The 22,129-nt window shown below is 50.2% G+C and overlaps 1 protein-coding gene across 2 annotated transcripts in view; it reads right to left on the reverse strand.

The window, feature by feature from the left end:
- The window catches only part of ZBTB7C (zinc finger and BTB domain containing 7C), a 337,867-nt gene that overhangs the window by 134,531 nt on the left and 181,207 nt on the right, over window positions 1-22,129 (reverse strand). Inside the window, exons 3-4 of one of the 2 annotated variants that reach the window (XR_014018220.1) lie at window positions 17,599-17,660; window positions 685-1,083 (exon numbers count right to left, since the gene is read on the reverse strand). The gene's annotated coding sequence lies outside the window, so the exon portion shown is untranslated. Of the gene's footprint in view, window positions 1-684; window positions 1,084-17,598; window positions 17,661-22,129 lie in introns of those variants that run through there. The other variant, XM_081262764.1, reaches the window with a different exon arrangement.

Genomic DNA, 22,129 nt, shown 5'->3' on the forward strand with positions numbered 1-22,129 from the left:
GTAGGTGTCTGTGTGTGTGACTCTGTGTGTGTGTGTGTGTGTCTATGTGTGTGTCTGTGTCTGTGTGTGTGTTCCTGTAGGTGTCTGTGTGTGTGACTCTGTGTGTGTGTGTGTGTGTGTCTATGTGTGTGTCTGTGTGTGTGTTCCTGTAGGTGTCTGTGTGTGTGACTCTGTGTGTGTGTGTGTGTGTGTCTATGTGTGTGTCTGTGTGTGTGTTCCTGTAGGTGTCTGTGTGTGTGACTCTGTGTGTGTGTGTCTGTGTGTGTCTATGTGTGTGTCTGTGTCTGTGTGTGTGTTCCTGTAGGTGTCTATGTGTGTGACTCTGTGTGTGTGTGTGTGTGTGTGTAAATAGACTCCGGATCCTTTCCAGGAGGCTTTTTGTTTTTTGTTTTGATTTTTTTTTTCAGCAATCTTCCCCCCTTTTGCCAGAAACAATGAAGGAGTAAGGATGAGCCCCGCAGAATGAGGAGTCCTCTCCTGGTAGCCCCCGTTTCTTGTTTCCTTTATAAACAGCAGCCAGGGGGGGTTCATAGTTCCTTTCAGAAGATGCTAGGGCAATTACTGCAGAGCTTATAAAATTACACTGAATGATATGTTTGAAAAGATGATTTTCTATGTTCGGCTTTGGTGAAGTTTTCCACAGAAGCAGCTACAGTCAGATAAGGTGCCCGCCCACATAAAAAAATAGTTTGAGTAGGGGTTTCTTCTAAAGGGTGGAGGGGACCCCAAAAAGGAAAAGCAATCCCCATGCTCTCTGATTTGGCCTTGGTCACCAGGAAACACATTCGAGGGGGCCTCGTCAGTACTGTCTCCCTGAGCTCATGGTCAGCTGGACCTGCGGGGAGCCAAGGGCGGTGCAGGCCCAGAGCCCGAGTGGTGAGGGTTCAGGGTGAGGGCTGGGCTGATACGCCGTCCTGGGCTTCCTGCAAGAAGGCTCTCGGAAAAGGCTCGCTGGCTGCAAGGCAACCTCCTGGCACCTTTGCAACAAAGTTTTCAGAGCCAGGGTGCCGGCTGATTTGTGTTTGACAAATGCATAGTCCGAGGGTCCAGGGCTTCCCAAGCATGACATGAGACCCACGAGCCCTGAAGGGGGGGAAAGTGATGAATTTGGTTAAAGAAGTAAAAGACCTTTATACAATGAGCTGGGTAGCTCAGTGGTGGACTGCTTGCCTAGTGTGTGCGAGGCCCATGGTTCAATCCCCATCACCATTTAAAAAAAAAAAAATCCCGAATGACATTTATATGACAAAGATCCACAATCCAAGTTGAAAACAGACTGGGAGAAAGTATTTGCTTTATACATAACGGAACACAGGTTTAAGTCTATAATATACAAAGAGATCCTATAAATCAATAAGGAAAATAACCAAGTATATAAATATCCACTAAAATCATTTAAGCTGAGGGCTGGGGGTATAGCTCGGTGGTAGGGTGCTTGCCTAGCATGCAAGAGGCCCTGGCTGGGTTCTTCCTCCAGCACTACCCAAACCAAACCAAACAAAAAACATTAAATTTCATTTAAAAAATCAATTTTTATTTTTTATTTATTTACGATTGAGACTAGGTCTTGCTCAATTGTCCAGGCTGGCCTTGAACTTACCACCCATCTGTCTCTGCTTGCCTAAGTGCTGGGATCCCAGGGTCTCATACCATCTCATACCAGTGGGCTTCATTAATGTTTTTATATGTAAAAACTGCTGAGCACTGATGAAAGTATGTAGGCAGAAGAGGAGGCAAATATTTTAGAGGAAGAATACCAGGTTTAAGAGCTAGGCCTGAGATCTAGTCCCCTGTCTTGTGAGACCTCAAGTAAATCACTCTCCCTGTGTGGGGGGTCCCTAGTTAATATTTTAATGAAAGTCACGTCAAGGATGGTGTTGGTTTTGGGTCTTTGCATGGAGCATGAGGATCCCTGTCACATGTCCCCTTCTCTGAGCACCTTCAGAGGATCATTTCACTTTCTCTTCTACCCTTGCCTATTAAAAATGGGAGCGTCACTGCCCAGCTGTGGAATCTGACAACATGAAACAACTGGTCCAGGGGTCTTGCCCTATCCCTTTAGGGTTCTGTCTGTGCCACAGGGTCTGCTGTCCTGGTGGCTCTGCAGGGGACAGGAGCAGGCAATGCAAGATGGCAGAAGGGTGAGGTATAAGGAGAGAGCAGGGCTCTATGGCCAGGCAGCTCTGGGTTTGAATCCCAACTCTGCCCTCTCTTAGCTGTAGGCTGCCCATCTCTCAGCAGTCCAGGTTCCCCTTCTATCTCCTGGGCACAGATTCCCCACCGTCCAGCCTCGTGCTTTCCTCCTCACCAGGCAGCTGGGCACACCTTGGAGAGGGCCTTGCCCTCCTGCCACTTGGGTTTCCACTTCCCAAATTTGCTGTGTGTCTGTCCCTGGACAGGGACCCCAGAGGGCTGAGAGCACTGGACCAATGTCAGGGCCCTGCCTTTGTCGATTTTGAAGCTGCAGCATCTGGCACATCGTGTTGCACACAGAAGTCACTCAATAGTGTTCACGGGATAAATGAGCGAAAGTTATGAGTGGGACTCCAAGAGTCAGAAAGGCAAAGTGACAGACTGAGGTGTCTCATGGAATGCAAGAGGTCTCTGCAGAGGGTCCTAAAGTCTCTTTGTCATGGGCAAACCAGAGAAGGGAAAACACAGCCAAGACTACTTGTCACTGAAGTGTCACATTTGCCAGAGAAGCTCCATTTTACACCTGCTTCCCTTATAATTGCGATAATGTCCACTTCCCCCATCAAGAGGGTCCCATTTGGGATGATAAATTGTCTGTCCTCCTCCAGGTAGGGACTCTGGTTCCCTGACCCCATCTCCTTCCTCATCCCACATCTCTCTTAACCTTAGACAGAAAAGCAATTAAAATGTCATCCATTATCTATTCATCGGATGCCCCATTTGAACCACTCTCACCCTGAAGGCCACCTTCCCCCCAGCCAAACCTGCCAATGCGCAGACCACCTGTCAAGGGTGGGGGGGGGATGGACTGCTTAACTGTCCTCCACTGTTCCACCCACAAGTGGATCCAAGGCGCCCTACAGTGTCCTCAGTGTTCTGAATGACTATGGGCACACGTTTGCCAGGCCTGTGCCCAAGCAGCTCAGCTAACTAAGATGAACAGGGATTCATTCATCATAGTCCTGGCAGCCTCTCCTGAGGGTGGGGAGGAGGAGATGAGAGTTGGAGTCCTGAGCTCCATCCTCCTAGAGAAATGTGGGGCTGGGGGAGGCCTAGAGATGCCAGGAACTCCACCTAGGAGCTCACTAAGCCTGGATGGCCTCAGAGAGTGGCATTTCCTGACCAGTTCTGTCTTGGCTGATGGACTGAGAGCTTGTGACCTGGCTCTCTGGCCATTGAGCCACGCAGTCAGCCCACTAATCTCTGCAGAAAAGTGGTGGTGGAACAGGGGAGAGGCCACCTGTCAGGCAGGAGTCCCAGCAATGAGCACGGGCCCTAGCCACTTGGGGCCCTCCATGCCTGCTGCAGGCCTCGGGCTGGTGAGCCAGAGCGAGGCAAGCCAGGTGCGCACCTGTCACCCCATGGCCAGGCCAGGGCCAGCTCCACACAGCCACAGTCAAGAGTATGAGTATCCGCTACTGAATGAACTCAACCTCCTGCTTTCCAACAGCTGCGGGAAATGGGACAGACCTGAACAGAACTGCAGCACTAACCAGTTTCATTTGTGCTTTTCCAAACCCTGATTTGCATAAATTTGGACCAATAGCATTGACTCAAGTGCTATATAAACCCCTAGACTAGCACCCGCAAGCAGCAGCCCTCTCAGCCCATGAGAAGCCTATTTTTATTCTTGAATAACCCCTACTCTGTGGCCTCTTGCTTTCTGTTGTCTGTGAATTTCCTTCGTGGGATTTGCAAGACAAGAACCTGGAGAGAGGTTTTCAGTGACCTGTTGGGGCCCATTGTGACACTGCAGGGCCTAGCCCACCATTAAGGCTGTAGTTTATGCAGACCCCACCCACCAGCAGAATGAGGGGGATCTCTGGTTTCAGTTGGGGGTGCCCTCTTACTGGTCCTCAGTCCCCCAGAAGAGAAAAAGACCCACTAATGACTTAGCAGACTGTGCGCTTGGAGAGCCCCCACACATGCACAGATGCCTCTCTGGGCCTTAGCTCACTTGCCTGGGCTCAGCCCCTCCCCCTACACGTACCCCTCTGTACTGACAGGTGTCAGAAGACCTACTTGCAGGTGCTCCCCCTTGCTGATCCCCCACCAGGACAGAGAACCTTCACTCCCTGCCCACAAAGGGCTGCATCCTAGAGCCCCAGAGCCCACACTCAACTGGCACTTACCCAGCTGCCCCTCTGGGAATGGGGCATTAGAAATTGGAACCTGGGGGTTCGGGGTTGTGGCTCAGTGATAGAGCACTTGCCTAGCATGCGTGAGGCACTGGGTTTGATCCCTGGCACCACATACAAAATAAACAAATAAAATAAAGGTATTGTATCCATCTATAACTAAAAAAAATTAAAAAAAGAGAGAGAGAGAAAGAAATTGGAATCTGGGGATGGCAGGTCTCATTCTGCTGGGCCTGCACCCAGAAATCCCCTTAGCTTGGGGTCTCCCTAGTTTTTCCCTGTATTTCCTGAGCCCAAGGAGCCCCATCATCCAGGGCTCCCAGGCCCTGCCCCTACTTAACCAGGAGGCAAAGCAGGTCCTGCTGCTGCTCCCCTGAGCTGGCCACCTGCATTTTTCCTGGAGGAGGAGCCCTGGTGGCTCTTGGGGAGCAGTGGGGTGCCACACCTGGAGCTCTTTGTTGTCAAGAACTCAACCCTCTGTTCCTCTTGAATCCTCCTCTCCTCCCAACCCTACTTAGTGCTTCCCTACTTAGGCCAGGTCCTCCAGTCTGAGGAACATCTCAGGAGCCATCCAACACCAAAGTCTTGGGGTTGATCTCTGCAACTGTGTGGCTGGAAAGAAGCTGGAAATGCCACTGCTGTCACCATGGAGAGACCCATGGCACCTGGAGGGCAAAGACTCTGTACCTTTCCCCAAGGCATCAGCCAGCTGAACAGAGGACTCTCCCCAGAATTCCACAGGCCACATTCAAGTGTCCGCTTGCTGCACTCTAGCCACCCTGGACCACAGCTCATAGTAAGTATCTATTCGTGAATGATAGGGGCCTGCTGGGGACCTGACTGCTTTGTCTGGTGCAGGGGCCTGCAAGGCAGAGAGAATGTCCCTGTTAAAGGATGAGGAAATGCAGGCTCAAGCAGGGTACATGGTTCCCTGAAGCCACTTGGCAAAGTGCCAGGCCAGGGTTCAAGTTCAGCCCTTCCTCTCCCTAAAGCCTGTGGTCTTTTGCATCTGGGAGTTCAAAGCAGATCAGAATAAGAAGTAGTCCTAGATCTTGGGTAGCTCTCACTGAAGCAGGCAGACAGGGTTACTCACAACTGCCTGCTACAAAACCTGCTGTGGCAAGGCCTGCCCACAGGGCTGGAACCTACTCGGAGGTGGCAGCAGAGGCAGAGAGTCACTGTCCCTCTGGGGCTTAAGAGAGGCATCTGGGAAGAGGTGATCTGAGCTTGGGCCATGCAGGACAGAGAGGTTCTGAGCCACAGAGAGGCCAAGGCAAGGCTGGGGGAGCGCAGAAGGCGGATTTTAATCAGGCTTCTCTCAGGAAGCTCCCTGGTGGGATGAGTCTGTGGTGGGGGCTTCTCAGAGCCTCTTAAATACCCGGATGCTGCTAATTGGGGCAGCCATGTGCCCAGCCTAGTGGAGTGGGCTGTGGAGGAGGAAGAACTGGAGGGCTGGAGGTCCCTGGGGAATCTGCTGGCCGGTTAATCCTCTGCAGGAGCTTCAGGATTGGAGGGGGCAGGGAGGGCGGAGGGCACAGCCACATCTGTGTGCCCTGCCTCCACCAGTGCGTCTGGGAGATTCAGCCACCTCCTGGCCTCCATCAGCAGGAGCCGGGGAGAGGCAGATAAGCAGGGCTGGAAGGACGCAGTGGCCCCAGCGCTGCAGACTTATTATTTTTCCCACACACTTGATTGACATGACCCACGGAGCACGTGGAATGGCCTTCACTGGGCCTCTCACTGGAGCTGGGAAGGGGAGGGCAAGGACCGCTCTGGGGTCCTTCCCCCGGGAGGCAGCCTGGGGTGGGGAGTGCTAGGACTTGCTGCTGCCTCCCAGGCCTGCCGTGGGGGTGGGGAGGGACGGTGTCCTGCCGGCTGCAGGATTTTCATCTGGGCCCAAGAGGGTGCTGCCTGAGGCTGAGAAGCCTCCTGCCGAGTCAGAGAGGCTGGGGGCTTGCTAGGGGCTGGCGTGGGGAGTACTGGGGAGGGGAGGCCCCGCCTTTCTTGAGTCTGCAGGGACGCTGTGGGGCACAGCCCTCAACTTACTGTGGGCCATTGGCACACGGAGACCCTCCCTAGACCTCAATGCCCACTTCTGCACAGGAGTGGAGCACCTGCGCGTGGTCCAGGTGACCAGGGCCCCGGTCAGAGCTGCTTCTAGCTCTTTTCCGTACTCCTTGAACAAAGCCATCTTCCTCTGCCCAAGGTGTTCCAGCCCTGAGTTGATCTCCTTCTGTGTGGTGCAATTTTCTTCTCCTACACTGTGAGCAGTCCACTGTGTCACCGGTGTTGGGCCTGAAGCCTGATTAAGAGAGTCAGCAGGTCCCTCAAAGTTCAGGGACAAATGAGGCTTGAGCTTCCACTCCACGTGGGGCCTGCTGCCTACTGAAAACACTCCCCTCAATTATTTAATTTTGACATCAGCTCTGGGAGAAGACGGTCCTCATCCTCATTTCCCCCACGGGGGGGGGGGGGGGGCCGCATAATTTCTTACACTTTTAAGTCCTCTGGGGCTTCTCACCATTTTTGTTTTAAAACCCAGGCTCCTCCCACCCACCTTCCCAACAGCAGGCCCATGTGGAAAGCTCCCTGGGCAGGCTGTGTGTCCCCAGGCAGCCTCAGGGCCCGCAGCACTTCCCCTCTCCCTGTCCATTCCATGGACCTATCCCCGAGGACACTAAGTCTTGCTTCTCCCCCAGGCAGGGTGGAACTGGGGCCAGGGAGCCGAGCCCTGGGCACAACATGTGGGGACACCAGCATTTCCTCAATATTCACCCTAAATGCCTCCCTTGCCTCAGACCAGTCCTGGCACTGCCCCAGAGTCTCTTGGCCACCCCAAAGCACCCTTTTTTCCTTCAAAGTCCACAGCCTCCCCAAGGCCCCTGCATTGGATGGCGTCATGCACTGTGCAAACCCCGGGTGTCTTGATTCCTGCATGAGCATCCATCCCTGCAGAGACCAGTCCTCCTCTGTCCCCGTCCTAGAGCCCTCGGGCCTGGGCCACCCCACCTCCATCTCCAACCTTGCTGTCCTCTGTTCTCACCCATCCTCTTCAGCCTGGGAACTCGATTCATCTTTTAGAATCTACATAAAAATATGGCTCATCTTTTTAATAAAACATTATATAGCCATTAGAAATTATGCTTCCACACGGGTGAATTCTTCTATAATCTGGATATAAGAAGAGGTTTCCTGCTGGGCGCAGTGGAGCACATCTGTAATCCCAGCGGCTTGGGAGGCTGAGGCAGGAAGATTGAAAGTTCAAAGCCAGCCTCAGCAATTTAGCAAGGCCCTGAGCAACTCAGTGAACCTCTGTCTTTAAATAAAATTCAAAATAGGGCTGGGGATGTGGCTCAGTGACTGAGTGTCCCTGAGTTCAATCTCTAGTACCCACCCCTGGGTCCCCCCAAAAAAGAAGAGTTTTCTTAACCCGTGCCTAAAAATCCAGAGGGAATCTAAGGAAATGTTGACTTTACAAAAAAAAAAAAAATTATGTGACAAGCCCTGTAGGTAAAGTCACAGGTAAGTGATAAACTGGGAGACTGGGAGAACTATTTGCCACATACATCCTAGATGAAGGGTTAATGATAGTAATATATGAAAGACTCCTAAAGGAACTGAAACCCAATACAAAGTGGGGAAAAGACATGAACAGACAATTTACAAAAAGAGATGTTAAAAATGAAAAATGACCCTTAGATCATGAAAAAAAAAGTTCAAATTTTACTTGTAAGAGAAACAAAATTACAATTACCCTTAGATACTAGTTTATGCCCAGGAGATTGGCAGGAATCCCACAACTCCATGGTACCTTCTGTTGGTGGGGTTGTGGGTAAACAGGCAGAAATACAAACTGGCCCAGTCCAAGGAGGGGGATGTGTATCAAAGCTACACATGTGTATTCTTCAACTCAACAATCCTATTCTTAGAAATTTGTCCTAAAGCACAAGAGACACAATTTTTCCAAGCACAAGAAACATATGCATCAGCATTATAGCATTATTTGTAATTGCAAACTATAGGGAACTATCTAGGTGGTCATACATAGGAAAGCGGTTGAATAAATCAGAATGTACAGACAGCGGAATATTATACAGATGTGAAAAAGACCAAGGAAGAGCTCCACAAACTGGTACAAAGTTATTTCCATGAGATACTATTCAATGCAAAGAGTATGAAAAAGAAGCATATAGAATATGGGACTTTTTTGTAAGAAAGAAGAGAAAACATGAAAACTTATAATTTGGCTTGTTTTAACAAAAAACAATAGGATTGTAAGTAGAAAACAATGCAGTTGGTAACTTACAGGGGGTGGGACACAGGAGAGCGTGACATGTCTCCAAGTATATCTTTTTGTGTACTTTTGGCTTTGAAAAGTGTGTTCTACCCATTTAAAATTTTAAATTAAATTAAACCAATAAAAATGGAAAGGGAGAAATCCTGCAAATTGAAAAAAGAAAAAAAGAACCTAACTCTATTTCAAATAAATACCAAATGACACTGAAGAGTCAAAAAAAAAAAAAGATGGAAGGAAAGAATGTGAACCCAAGGTGTTCCTGAACACGGCATCTGGGGAAGGTGTGCTGAGGGTTTGGGGAGCCCAGGTTTCACTTTGGAAGGACACAAAATAAGAGATGGAGAAGGCAGGAACAACCCTGAAGTATCAAATTGGAATTGGAGGCATCAGTGTGGACTCGGGATTTCTAACATGGGAACATGCGTGGACATGCACATCAGCATGTGGGCATTACACACATGTTTGTATGTGCATGGGAGTTATGGAACTGAATGGGCACATGTGTAGTTCATGGTCTGTCTCTTCAAGGGGCCAAGAAATAAAGATGCCCAGCGGATCTTGGCATTGAATCCATTTCCCACTATAAAGAAATCAGAGCTCCTCAGAGAAACGACTGATTCCTGCACTAGAGCAGGGCAGGCAGGAGATGAGCCTGGGGCTTTGAGGGCCAGAGAACAAGAGCAACGTGTCCAGATAGGGATGGCGGCATAGCAACACCCGGTGTGGGTAGGCTGGAAGGAGCTCCCACCCTTCAAACCTGAGACAACTCAAGCACCAAGATAAGTTCAGTGAGAAATAACAGATCATCAGAAAAACAGGAAGCCATCAGTTAGTAAGATAATAAATAGACAAATATACATTCTACTGCTTACAGTAGAAGGTCAAGGGCCAACTGGTACACAGGGAGCCAACGCAGGGGTTAGAAAAGCAACTTCACCACCATCGCGTTAACGACCCAGTGAGACGAGAGCCATCATCGGATGTATCCAGGGAAAATGCATGAGGAGCAGGGGAACTGTGTGCCTCGACACGGCTCCCCACAGACTGCTTCCTAGTTCCAAGAGAAAAAATCCGTTGTTGTACGTGGAGAAAGCAAACGACACCTGGGAGATGAAGATCAACCCCACCAGTTGGGTGTCGTGGCACATGCCTGTGATCCCAGTGGAGGGAGGCTGAGGGAGGCAGGAGGATCTGCAACTTGGTGAGGCTACAAGCAAGTAGGTAGACCCTGCCTCAAAGTGAAAAGTCAAAAGGGCTGGGGATGTGGCTCAGTGGTCAGGCACTCTTGGGTTCAAATCCTAGTACAAAACAGACAGAAAGAGGGAAGGAAGGAAAAAAGGAAAGAAGGGAGGGAGGGAAAAAATTAACCTCACCAATGAAGACTGGTGAGAGCCTCCAGATGTGGTTCCCAGAGAAGATCCAAGAAGGCCTATACAGGATTCTGACCAAGAGCACATAATCTGGACCCAATCATAAGGCAACATTAGACAAACTTAAAATGGGAGCATTTGATTAAAAATAAAAGGGAGGGGCATTGCATTTTTCAAAGATGTCCATGTCATGAAAGGTTAAGAAAGGCTATGGAAATGTTCCAGATTAGAGGCCAAGGACACAGAACTCAACGCAATACCCAACCCTCCACGGGATCCTGTGTTGGAGGGAGAAATGCTGTCAAGAACATCCTGAGGTGAACTGGCAAAGTTGGAACAAAAATTGTAAATTAGGTAAAAGTGTTGTATTCATATTAAATTCACTGACCAATCAGGGAATGTGCCCTAAGTTTGGGAAACTCATGCTGAGGTGTTTAGGGTCCACAGGCCATGATGGGAGCAACTTACCCTCAAATGACGAGAGAGAGAGAGAGAGAGAGAGAGAGAGAGAGAGAGAGAAAGAGAGAAAGAAACAGAGAGAGACAGAGACAGAGGCATGTGTGCATTCAAGAGCACATACGATGGAACCCAGATGATCAAGACACTCAGGAGACATTTTAACCTACCCTCCACTCTGGCTTCTGGTCAAATCAACCCACGGGGCCTCCACCTGGAGGCTACAGAGGCCCAGGGCGGGGTGTTTAATATCTTGTCTCCCTTTCCTCAGAGATGCCTCAGGCTGGCTATGTCCCTGGACCAGCAATCACAGCGAGGTCAGGTGGCCCTCATCCCACCCTCCCTGTCCCTGCTCTCAGCAGCCTCCTGTCGTGGCCCTTCAGTCCCATGGTGGGACAGCTCCCTAGCATTAAAGCCCTGGGTGCTGCACTGGGTCTCCTGAGCCCCCCAAGCCTGGGCTTTTGGACCAGCTCCTTCCACATGGCCCATGGAATGTGCCACCTGTGTCTTGCAGGCCCCTGGCTCCTGCGAGCCCTCCGGGTGGACGTGCTTGGGTCTGGTGGTGCTGGAGGCCTGCGTTCTGTGCGTGCGCAGCTAGGGTCAGCTGCAGAGCCTTGTGTGCTGCAGAACAAGAGCCTGGCGCGCTGCTCCCTGTCCCCATTTGATGTCATCTTTTCCTAAGTTACTGTTACAAGAAGGGAATGAAAAGCGAGCAGAGTCGTGGAGGAAGGCCTTTCTTCTTGGCGAAACCCTTTGTTGGGAACCCTTCAGGAGCCCGATTCATGTGGCCGCGCATGGTCCTCAAAATGAGTTCCGAGCGACACTCGGGCTCCTCATTATTCATTCTATCAAAATCAAGATATTAGCTCAGCCTGACGTGTCGTCAGGGCGGGCCCTCTGATGCATTGTCTGCTTCAAAGCGGAGAAGGCCTTTCATGCCAGGCCTGTCAAGTCCATTCTGTCCCCTGCCCCGTGTCGCAGACACGGCAGGCCCGGGACAAAGCAGCGGCGCCAACGTGTGGCCCGCCGCTGCCTCTGCCTCGTTGGCACCCTGCGCTGGAGTCCCCGAGGGTGGCCTTGGAGCAGAGGGGAGGCCCCCATCTGACTCTTTCCTCCAGGGCCACAACTTATTTTGAAGTGGGTGGAGGGGTGATGGCCAGGGACCCTGAGACGGAAAAATCAAAACTGCCTGGCTTCCGTGCTGCTTAATCTCTGGGTGACAAACCACAGTGCAAGTCGGTTCCGGGGCTCCAGCAGGACACACAATGGCTTCCCCGCGTTAGCTTCCACTGGACAGCAGTGTAATGGCGCTGCTAGTAAGACTGTTGGGCTCTTAGCTTAGTGGACCCTTTGCCTCCTTGAGGCCTGTGGGTGGGCCCACAGTCCCCAGCTGACAGACTTCCCTGAATGGCTGAGAGGGAGTAGGGTCCGATGGCAGGTTCCAGAGTACTGAGCGCATGTCCCTTGGGGGCTCTCCAGCTAGCTCTAGGCCCCCTGTGGGAGCTGTAAGTGGCCGGAGGAGGCTGGGTGGACCAAAGAAGGCTTCCCAGGGGAGGTGGGGTGTGACAGGTGGGTACTCATGGGAGAGGAGAGGGAAAGGCAGGGAGGAACATGAGTGACCAGCTCAGGACCAGGCATCCGCTTGAGGGCAGGTCAGAGGTCCGGCTAAAGGGACCTTGACTGCAAGCAGGTATTTCTTCTTCCTGTTGTTTCCCTGAGCAGTCCTAAATTCAATATTAATTTTCCAAGATCCGTCTTGTTGATCAGTGTTGATTTCCCCAGCACACCTGTTCATATTCCAGATGAAAATGTGTTATAAGACCACTCCATTTGGCTGGTGACTACCATGGCAATCAGGCGCTCACTGACAGGACAGCGCGGAGGCAAGGAGGACAGAGGGTACAGCCAGTATCTTTGACTTCACCCAAGCTCCTGAAGACAAGATTCTGCAGAGGGGGGTGAGGCAGGCAGGCTGGGGCTTGGGATGTGTTCTTCCCTGGGGAAGTCTTGGCAGGTGGCACAGCCCCAAGGCCTGGGGGGCTCTGCAGGAAGAGGGGGTGGGTCAGATGCAGGACAAGTAAGGGGCAGGCAGGTCCTGCATATGTTGGTGCTCCAGCATCTATAGAACTGGGCACAGTTTTGCAGGATCCCGTGCAAGAAAGCATCTGAGCCATCAGGCCCCCAAGGTCAGGCACCTTGGCTAGAAGACCATTCAACCTCCCCCTTGGGCCAGAAACCACCTCTAATGACCTCCTGGGACATTATAAAGATGTGATTATTATAGCTTCATTCCATCATAGGATTATGGGTTAGGGTCCAGTGGAAGCCCAGGCCGCTTGAAGTTTATTATTTAATCCTGATATAGTCTGCTTTGTTTTCAAGACCTCCAACCAAGCTGACATTTCAGCTTCAGATCCCAGCTCCACAATTTACTGGCTATGTGACCTTGGGTGAATTACTGGGCTTCTCTGGTCCTTTTCCCTTATAAAAGGCGGATACTCAAAGTTGCTAGTGCACACAATTGTTTCTAGAATGAAGTGAATTAATACATGCAAAACAGAACAGTACCTGTCAGAGTAAGTACTCAGAAAGGCTGGTCACTGATGTCCTTGAATCACCCCTGCACAAGTGTCAAAGGGGAGGGAACTGAGGCCAGGCCACAAGGTAAGTGGACAGCAAGGACTGCATCAGACAGGACTTGCCGTCGGGGCACTGCTCTCTAACATTATGGAAACCTTTCTTTTGATGAAGAAGTGCATGCAATTGGAGCAATCTGTACATGTGTAAAAATGAGAATGCATACCCTATTTGAATCAAATATATGATATGTCAAGATCACTGTATTGTTTTGAACAACTAATAAAAAAAAAGAAAAGAGTCCTCATGGGAATCAGCATTTTGACACCTGTAAGACCCACCAGGGATGCAGCAGAGCCTCCCACTCAGTGCACGGAGGCAAGGAGGACAGAGGGTACAGCCAGTATCTTTGACTTCACCCAAGCACTATGTCACCTCATTCTCTTGATAGACCTGTGCCACCCTCTCTGAACAAAGGGGACACCAGGATCCCAGTGGCCCAAAGCTGCATGGTAATAATGGTGGACAGCCTGGGACTAGGCCCTCTCTCTGCCTCCCCACTCACAGCCTCTTCACAAAGATGTCAGTCAGCTTGCTGGCTTCTGGCTGTCCTGTTGACAACCACAGCTAGGACCTGGTCCACCTTCTTAAGCCCAGTTACCCCTTTAGTCTAAAAGAAGCCCTGGAAGCTCAGATAGGGGATCAGAGCCTCAGAGCAAGCACACCCTAAAAAGGAGAAGACATCTAGAGTATTTGGTTGTTCCCACAACCACCCAGACGCGGTAAATATCTTAGTAACAGTCACGGCTGCACCGATTACCACTGCTGTTCTAGGCCCAGTGCCACCCTCTCATTTTCATATAATGACATTTGTCATCGAGGGGCTTATTTTACACTGTACCAGGCACCATATCATGCAAATCTGTCGGGGAGTCATGGGCTCTGTATTACACAATCTGCCCCACCAGAGGCAGTGACAGGCCATTATTTTGTGTCCTGCAAACTCTGCAGTGATAAGGAAACTCTACCAATTTGATGCTTTATCGGGTTGCAGGTTGAGGAAAGATATTATTTCAATCAAGATAATGATTCTATTTCTCAGACGGAAATGAGATTTTTTTTTTCATGGCCTCATGGGGGTGCCACCAAAATCCGTCTTGGGGCTGGAATAGGCCATGCGCACATTCGAGGATTTCTTGCAGCCGGAGAGAGAGCATCAACATGAAGGAGAACTGGGAAAGGGAGCTCGTTTGCAAGAGCAAAACATACACTTCGGGCCTTCACAACCACAAAATAAGTTCTATTTGGATATTTATTGGCATTAGACAAAACCCAGGAGACCAAAATGTAGCTGGTAAGCGGGCAGTGTGTGCTGGGTGGCCTGGGGCATGCTGGATGGTCTAGAGAGGCTAAGGATGATCACAAAGATGCACAGACCAGACCCAGCTGTGACAGGACCTTGGAAGTTTTCTATGCCTGCCTGTCATGTAGATAGGTTCCTGTGCAGCTTTGTTGACAGATGACCTAGCTACTGTTTCAACGCCTCCCATCACAGGATACTCACCCATTTCCTCACTGACCAGATCCTATGCGGAGAAAGTGCCTCCAAATTATGTCAAGTCACCTCCTCAAAGGAAAGCACAGTGCGAATTCCCGAGGCGCTCACACACAGTGGATCTAAATATACTCAGGAAACTGAAAACACGTTTCAGTAAGTCATTAAACAACGTGCGAATGGCAGCAGATAATAAGTGCAGCAAGACCTCAATGATCTGCACTAAATAGAGCATTTAGTGAAACTTTAAATTATTTTCAAGATTGTGGAATTCCAAGGGCTGCAACACAGAATCCTCAAACTATGTGTGATTTGCTTTAAATAATACTTATTATTTGCAATCAGAAACAATGATAGCTTGCAATTCTTATCACTTATTAAGCAGTTTGGAAATGTGTGCAAAATTGTTCAACACTTTAAATCTTCCACGGAGGGTTTGACCAGACTATGAACTGCTCTCCTTCCAAAAAAGGGCCACATTCCAGCTCATCCCTTTCTGGAATAACCCCAACTGCTGATTCTTGAGACCCAAGAGTATCTTTCAGTACAACATGAGATTCACTAAAACTTGGATATCTAAACCACACTGTCACTGTGAGCATACAAGAGATGGGCAGGGGACTTTCTACTGGAGATCTTTTGGTACTTTTGAAATTAGAGCCACAAGAGTATAAGACCTAGTAAGAATGAAATTCCAATAAAATTCAATTTAAAAAAAATCACACATTATGAAGTTTCTTCTTCTTCTTCTTTTACATCATGAATACATATGATTTTTGTCAATGGTACCTCAATAAGGCATTATGAATTTCTGTTTTAATACCTGTACCTCTAAATGCAAACCTAACTGCAGTTAGAATTACTGCCAGGTCAGATGAGCGTGACATGTGGCTGTCCTCACACTAGAGACACTCATGAGAACAACAGGAGATGTAACTGGTCCCCTTTACCTGCTGGGCGCCCCTTACCAGCTGCTGAGAGCATGGCTCGTGGCTTTCACCCGTGACAGTCTCTGGATCTGCTGCTCTTGGCTGACACGATGCCATGGAGCCTACACCACCAGCAACACTCTGGAGGCCGCTGATGGCAAATGGGGCTACACAAGCCCTGACCCTTGTCTCCAAACCAGATGCCACCACAGTGTCATATGTGTAAATGGAGAAGAAGACCTCTAGCACATTCTCACTCAGGGCCTCCTTCCCTTTCCTGCCTCCCCCTCTCCAACAGTGCTTCCTAAGAGCTTTCCCAAGAGAGTTCCATGCACCCAAAACCCACTCAGGCTATGCATCTGGGGAGCCCCAACTCAGCAGTCACCGGGGGTTCCAAATGAAGCCCTCTTGTGTCGACAGAAAGCATCCCTGGTGTTATAAGCACACAGAGCCTTCTGTTTTGAGGGCAAAACCATCCCCACCCTGCCAAAGACCATCCATCCAACATTCGGCCCAGGAAAGCCAGTGACCCAAAATGCTGGCCTCCAGGACAGAATTCCTACAGCAGGAACAGACAACAATCACTCTTCCTCCCCAGGATGAAGGCACAGAAGGCAGGGCCACGCCTGGAAGGGCCTGCTCCTTAATTAGAGATCTAGTCTCTGTCACTTGCGAGCTCAGTGAATATTTAGTGACTCCAAGCCCAGGGTCCTGATCTCCAAAATAAGAATACTGAACAGAGCCTTTGTACAGCTCCTAGGCTACAAATTGGTAACTCTGTGGAAATACCGGTTGCTGGTACTGGGATTCAGAACTAGCACAAAACAAATAAGGAATTAACTTTGGTTAAATAAATAAATCATTGCTGCCCTTCATCCTGGGTACCAAAAGCTCTGGGGAAGGGCAAGGGGACAGCTGGGAACACTATCTTTGTGACTGTCCACCTGTAGCTCAGGGAATGACCTCACCACTGGTCTCATAAAATGCTGGTGGCCCTCAAGTGCTACTGTTTGGAGGAGTCTCTCTCTCTCTCTCTCTCTCTCTCTCTCTCTCTCTCTCTCACACACACACACACACACACACACCCAGAGAAAGTCCCCAATACAGAATTTCTTGTAATCTATCCAGTGTATTGATCTCAAGTACAACTTCAAGTTTGGTGGAAAATCCATGCAGCCATTTCCACATGCAGCAGCAGACAAATGGGCAGAAATTTAATTGTATTTACAGAGGCAAGGGATTCTTTATTGCATTCTGGTTCTTTGCATCTGGACCGTTCATGAAGCTATTCCAGACCTTCAGCTCCTGACCAACCTCCCAGCCCTGCAGACCCAGGCCTGTGCTGCACTCCCTGCAGGCCCAACCAGGTCCCAGGAGGGGCCTCTGGCCCTGGTCATCCTCCTTGGAAAGGCCTGCCTCCTCCACCCCGGTCAAGTGTCTCCTTCCCCAGGAAATCTTCCCTCCTCGCCCCCCAGCACCATTTGGTTGGGCAGTACCAGAGGCGGCCCATGCACCCTTCCAGAGAGCTCTTTATTTGTCCCCCATGTAGATGTCTTCTCTTTCCACACTTGGAGCCCCTCCAAAACACAGCCTAGGCCTGCTGGCTCTCGTGGCCTGCTCAGAGACTGCAGGTGATGCCTGGCCCCAGGTGACTAAGGCTCTCAGGCTGGCGGAGGGACTGTGCATATGTCTGCTCTTAGTTTAAGATGCTATACCATGGCCTAGATGAGGATTTACTGTTCTAAATAGCAGCCAACTTAGCACTGTGTGAAAGCACGCCTTTCTTTTCCCCAGAGGGGTCCTGCTCTGCCCACTCACCCATCCGCAGGCCAAGGGAGTGACTGTCTTGTGAAGCCAACAGGAATGTCCTCCACTCCGAGGACAGAGCCAGGGTTCCAAGCTGCCTCCTTCAATCTGATGCCTTATATTGCCAGGGTCCAACCCACTCAACAAGAGTCACCTTCCAGAAGAACCCAAAGCTCATTCCACCCAGGTCTTGCTTCTTTTCCCTACTAGGGAAACCTGCCCACTGGCCAGGAACACTGTGAAACCACACAACCAAACGAGCAAGATTCATACTCACAAGCACCAACGCCTTAGTCTTCAATTTCAGGCCACCAGCTTTTCGGCCAACCTGCTCATTTCCTGCAAAGAGAAGAAAGGGACAGAGAATCACATTAGCATCTGCTCTGGGGATCCCTCGGCGTTTTCCTGGCCGACCTCAGGCTTCTGCACCTTCTCTGCATTCCCACTCCCAGCAGCAAGCATCTTCCCTCCCTGGGAACACCATGTGCTGGCTGGGTGGGCGCCCCCACTGCCGCAGGCCTGTAGGCTCAGCCCACGCCGCCTCCTCCCGCTCCCGGCGCCGTGCCAGTCTCAGATTGACCACTGCTTCCAATTCCCTGAAGGCGCTGGGCTTCTTCCCACTCCGGAGTGAGGCCTCCACTTCTGTAGCATGGGGTTGCTTAGCAACCCTGCGCGCGCTCCGAAGGCCCTCCTAAATTGGACCTCACAGCACAGGGCATCTCCTTGTACAGCTGCCTGCATCTTAACAATCTGGCCCTGAATAATAACACAATGGTAATTGCGTTCGTGGACCCCCAAACTACATTTAAATAATGTTCAAGAGCTGACACCAACCAACAAAGGCCAGAAAATGCATGGCGGAGGTTGACGACGAGGCCAGGCAGGAACGCTTGGTGCGGGAGGGAGTTGACACCAAAGACTTGAGTTAATGACAATGCCAACCTGCACCACGACTTCTCCTGCCTTCTGCCGGAGTGTGTCACCGTTTTAATGTGTTGTAATGTGAGTTTGGGCAATTAATGTGCAGAAGTAGTGACGCTCGGAGACAGGATGCCCTTTAGCTCTGCTGACACCTGCGTGCATTTTTGGAGGGAGCTGGGGAGGGGAAGATTGTGGATGGGAAGGGGAACTCTGCCTGAGTGATTTTTCTTGGCTTTTAGGATCGTGGCTAAATACGTTTAGAAGGGGAGGGAAAGGACTCATCAAGCAAGAGTTCAAAGCACTTGCTACTTCAGTGAGGGACCAATGCAAAGTGACTGATGTATTTTAGGATAAGAAGTGAAGGCAAAGGGGTCTTGGCACGGGCTCCAGGACTGAGTGAGGGGGCTCAGCATGGCACAGGGAAGGTGGCGTGCATGACAGACCTGCCTTCGGTCTGTGGCCCTGACAGAGAAGAACACGCACCTCTGTTCAGGTGCAAGAGTCTAACGCAGGCGCAATAGCCAGATGGCAACCTGCTCCTTGTGGAGTGACAGCAGGGGCCAGGGGATCAGGCCTCAGCATTTGAAAGTCTGGAGCTTTTTTTTTTTTAGTTCAAAAACCTCCCATCAGGCACTCATACCGACATTGAAACACACACATCCACCCAAAGCATTATTTACGACAGCCCAAAGGACCAGGAAAACCAGCGTCCGTCAGAAACTGAACAGGTAAACCAAATGTGGTACATAAATAGGAGGGAACATCGTTTGACCTAAAAAAAAAAAAGAAGGAAATTCTGATACGTGCTACACCAAGAATGAACCACCAGGACAGAATGTTGAGTGAAATAAGCCAGTCACAAAAAGGCACCCTGTATGATTGCAATTTTAGGAGTCAATTGGTAGAGACAGAGTGGAAAGGTGGTTGCAGGGGGCTAGGGGTGGGGGTGGCGGTTAGTGTTGAATGAGAGAGTTCCAGTTGGGGAACATGGAAAGTTCTGGGAATGGGCAATGGCAATAGTCACACAGTAATGTGAATATATTTAACACTACTGAACTGCACACTAAAAATGGTCAAAGTGGTAAATCTTATGTTATATATATATTCTACCTCAATTTTTAAAAATCCCCTTGCAACAACAGTACAACAGGCACAGCATGTCCCTAAGAAACTTCTGTCCTCTTCATCTTGGAAATCAGAGTGGACAGTGTCACTCACAAGCTTGGACGGAATGACGGTCACCAGGACTAAAGGACACACTGCAATGTATGCAATACACAATTAAGCACTTACAGATTTCATTAATTTGGAAAGGTCATTAGTGCTAATAGCTTCTTTGAGTGAGGTTGAACAAACTGCAAGGGTAATTTGTTTTTGGCCAGGGAAACCTGTGGCTCATAAGCACTGGGGTCGGAGCATTGAGAGACAGGATTCTCTGAAGTATAGACACCATCACCCTCTAGAACCTAGCTTCCTTCCAGGGAGAGTACTCTGCATGTCCCCAACCAACTTCCTCTCCACATGGGCTCGTGGGCCCCAATGATACCCTCAATCTTACCCTTTGCTCACCCTCTGCTCCCTTTCTGGGTAATCTGACCCAATCCTTCTCTTCTGGGCTCACATCAAATCTCACATCTCACGGACTTTCCGGATCCCCCAACATTTCTTTCTCTGAATGCCGTAGCCTGCAACCTAGACCTTGCTTAGGTACTATCTTAGGTCCATGGACTGTCACTCACACTTCTTGTGTGCCGTGGGCTGAACACAAGGTGGGCTGCTCGGCTGCCTTGCCTGCTTTCCCTGGGAATGCTGAGCACAGCTCCCTTGCCCAGGGTACAGAGCACATCTGCTGGCTGCAGAGCCCTGGAGCTAAATATTCCAGGCAGGCTTGCTGTTCCCTCCAGCCATTTAGAGGTGCAACTCAATGTGTGCAATAAACAATTGAGCATTTACAGATTTTATTAATTTGGAAAGGTCATTAGAACTAACAACTTCTCTGAGTGAGAGTGAATAAATAGCATGGGTAATTTTTTTCAGTGTCCTGGATTTTTTTTCCCTTGGAATAATGTGCTTTAAGTCTCAAAAAATAGTGTTGCCAGTAAAAAAAGAAGAGGAAGAAGGAAAAAAAAAGGCCTGGGAGGAACCTAGCAAGAGCTCTGAACCAGCCTTGTTTCTCTCTCTTCCCATCTGTAAATGGGGACATGATCTCAGAGATCTTTCCAGCTCAGACAAATAACAAATTTGCAGTTGGAAGCAGCTAGCAAGACTTCCAAGGTCACAGTGGCCCTCCACCCCCACCATCTTACCAGGTGCTGGGCACCACTGTGCCTCTGGGTAGACGAGGCGCCAGGCACACCCTCAGCTAGGACAAGGTTCCCAATCACTCCAGGGGCCTTCCCAGACACTGACCTGGGCACTGGCAAAACCTAAGCCTGGTTTGTCTGGCTCTCGTTCCATCATTAAGGAATATTTGAGACTAATGACTTATTTTCTCAAATCTCCAGGCATGGCTGGAAATGGGCCAAAGGGCATCATCCAGGCTCTGTCTCCCCAGCTCTTGGCTCTGTGACCAGCGGCACTGTCTGTCAAGGGCCAGCCGCTGTGGAACAGATGGTCCTGGTTCTCCCAGACAGGCGAGATTAAATGGAAGCAGCATTCAAAGAGCAGGAGCCCCGGCTCCAGCCTGTTGTCCCGAGGAGAAGCAGTTGGCCCTTGACCAGACGGTGCTGTCAGCTCAGGCTTTTTCTGACATCCCTCTGTTTCCCGGTCATCATCCCCTCTTCTCTTTGCCTTGGAGGCAGTTAGACATAGAAAAGTGGGAAGCCAGGGTCTGTCTGCAAATGTGTGGCCACAAACACCCATGTCTGCACTTCTGGATGGCTTGTGGCTTTCAGGAGCAATAAAAAGACTAACAGTTGTGAATTCAAGCTATGTGACTGACAGCAGCAACACCAATATTAACATTAATATGAACTAATATTTGGGGGATGCTTTATGATTAAGTATCTTCCCAGGTAGGTAGAATAGCTTCGACCCATTTATTGTGAGTATCTGCTAAGTCCCCGGGTCTCTGCTACTTGGTGGCAATGCAGATGTGAGAAGCTGTGCTTCCTACCTGCAAACTCCTCCCAGGAGGGCTTACAGACAGGAAGGAGGCTTAGAGGTCTGGGGTCACCCCACTGCACGTGGGAGAAGATGAGTACATGGCAGCCACCCAGCAGGCATCTGTGACTGGGACCAGGGCTCTTCGGTGTTGAAGGGTGGCCAGCACAAGCAGATACCTGCCCTGACAATCAGTTTGGGGTCAGAGGCCCCAGGAGACTCCCTCAGGATGGCCAGATGATGGTCCCTTTGGCAAGGTCTACAGCTGGCCCTGCCACTCAGCAACTCAGCAGCTGTGTGACCTTGCAAGTGATTTAACTTCTGTGCATCAGATTCTCACCAGCAAAATAGGCACAATAACAATACCTACCTCTAACTTCCCATGGATGGAGCAAGAATTAAATCAGAAAACGGAGGGCACATTTGGCACTGGGCCTCTGGTGAGGCCAGTGAGCCTAGTTTCTCCCTAGGAGGTCAGCCGTGTGCAGGGAGGATCCTGACTGCTGTGCTCACTGCCAGGTCCCCAGTACCTGGCAAAGGGCCAGCGCATAGTGAGTGTTGATGCTGTTCCATGGAAAGTACTTTGGGGGCTAGTGACAGCCCAGCACTGGTAGGAAGAGCTTGGTGTGATGGGTTGTCACTGTGGGCCATCCAGCCTTGAGCTTGGAGGGCCTCGGGGTTGACCAGCAGAGGGTCTCTGGTGACAGGGCGGCAGGGCTGCTCCTAGCAGAATCCTTTAGAGGCTGTGCTGGGAGGATTGCAGCTTGCTTTTTCTCTAATGTTAA

This window comes from Spermophilus citellus (genome assembly GCF_964194105.1).
Source record: "Spermophilus citellus genome assembly, chromosome: 12".
In the NCBI taxonomy this organism is placed as follows: Eukaryota; Metazoa; Chordata; class Mammalia; order Rodentia; family Sciuridae; genus Spermophilus; species Spermophilus citellus.